The sequence below is a fragment of the Aplysia californica genome, unplaced genomic scaffold (genome assembly GCF_000002075.1).
Source record: "Aplysia californica isolate F4 #8 unplaced genomic scaffold, AplCal3.0 scaffold00227, whole genome shotgun sequence".
Taxonomy (NCBI): Eukaryota; Metazoa; Mollusca; class Gastropoda; order Aplysiida; family Aplysiidae; genus Aplysia; species Aplysia californica.
The window spans coordinates 91,358-93,520 of NW_004797497.1; the positions used below are offsets into that span (position 1 = coordinate 91,358).

General features: G+C 38.2%; 1 protein-coding gene across 1 annotated transcript in view; it reads left to right on the forward strand.

The window, feature by feature from the left end:
* Nucleotides 1-2,163, forward strand: part of LOC101852025 — a 32,413-nt gene that overhangs the window by 18,366 nt on the left and 11,884 nt on the right. The gene's annotated exons all lie outside the window — the stretch shown is intronic.

The window sequence follows — 2,163 nt, forward strand, 5'->3', positions numbered from 1 at the left end:
TGTATGTTTATCTTTATGTGTGATTTCTGTGTATGCCCCGTCTATTTGTTGCTAGCCACAGAAACAAAAAATAATATAGTTTAGTTTTTTAGTGGAGGTTTTACGGCGCTCGCAACTGCATAAGGTCATATGAGCGCAAGAAGATTAGATGTGTTACAAGAGAGTTACAAACATAAAAAAGTAGAAGGGGAGATAAGGACGATCGATCTATGTTTGATAGGAAAAAAGAAGCAGACCACACCAGAGCACCCGCCGACCAACCACAAAAAAACAATATACAACCAGAAAAGAAGTCACAATGTAAACACAAGGTCATACGTCACATGTACTAATGAATATTATAATGACATTCAGTTGACGATATAAATGCGGTTGTACGCCAGGTACGTCTGGTCAGCAGATGACCGTAAAGATATCTTTCGACTTGACACGACAAATTTATATACAGTGTAGATTCATCACAAGATGGTTAATTGCTGATTTACAGATAGGCTTTACGCGTTTTTGTGTTTGCATAAGAGGTAATGTTTGTTTTCTTATCGGACATGGTCGGTTAAACAATAAAAAGAGAAATGAATAGAGAGAAATGTACATTATCTATCTATCTATCTATCTATCTATCTATTCTATCTATCTATCTATCTATCTATTGATTGATATGTCAATATATATATTCTCTCTATCTATCTACATGTCTAACTAGGCTATTTATCTATCTATCTATCTATCTATCTATCTATCTATCTATCTGTCTATCTGTCGATTGATCGATATGTCTATCTATCTATTCTCTCTATCTATCTAACTGTCTAACTAGGCTATTTATCTATCTATCTATCTATCTATCGATCTATCTATCTATCTATCTATCTATCTATCTATCTATCTATATATCCATCCATCTATCTATCTATCTATCTATCTATCTATCTATCTATCTATCTATCTATCTATCTAGCTGTCTACAGTGCGAAAAGTGAGTGGATGACAACGGATAGACGTTATTTACTTACTTAAATTAGACCAACAACAGAACTAACAGACAAATCTCGTAAATCAAAACCGAGATATCTGCTTGAGCCCTTTAACTACAGTACCCAAACCAGTGAACGCGTGGGCAGGGGCTTTGTATTATTTTGATAGACTAAAACAAATCCCCTAATCAATGAACCAATCCCGAGCAGCATAAACTCAGTGATCGCAGTTAATAACCGGTCCAGTGTGGAAACCTCTTAATCGGCTTATCTTCTCTCGCGTGGGTCAGCTCTTGAGGAGTGAACTGGTCGGGACTAACAAAACTCGGAGGATTTGCAAAGCAAACCGCTCAAAGCCCTGCTGTTGAATAATATGGAGCATATTATACCCGAAATTAATGCCATGGAAAGGTACCGTCTACATAATATGTAAAGTGCCGCAGTTAATTATCTTCACGTGAATATTCAAATCAATGTTATGCAGATTTTGTTCATGCATTTTTGTGCTTTCAACACCCTGTTTCAAAGAGCTATGCTGTCTATTTTTTTGTTCTTCTTCTTCTTCTTCTTCTTCTTCTTCTTCTTCTTCTTCTTCTTCTTCTTCTTCTTCTTCTTCTTCTTCTTCTTCTTCTTCTTCTTCTTCTTCTTCTTCTTCTTCTTCTTCTTCTTCTTCTTCTTCTTCTTCTTCTTCTTCTGCTTCTACATAAACGTCCTCAGAATCCTACGATGACCAGGAATCCTAGAGCGGGGTAAAAGACTTCCAAGGACATCAAGTTCAGAGAAGACAGATGTTTTCAACTCAAATAAAGATGGAAATACAGAAGCAGTAAGTCCCACGAACAGCGTGGACGTCTACGAGATAACGGCGTCCTGAGTGCGATGCCGAGTTGAGACGGCTGGGGAGAGAGAGTAATAGTGAAGAGCAGGAAAGTCAGACAGACGAGTGGCGCGCGAACTGCGAGAAGGGACGAATTAGAAGAGACCAACATGCGGCTTATCGGGTACAAGTATGCTAGGTCGATGATGATGACAGAGTTTAGATGAAGAGAGTGTAGTGAGATGAAAATTATAAGAGAGTGGGATTCGCCGAGATAGAGATTCGGGGGCGAGCGATGAGTAAATGTAACAAGAGGCATAGAACGTATGAGAAAAGAGATTGAGCAAAGAAGGCTGAGGAATGATTTACCCC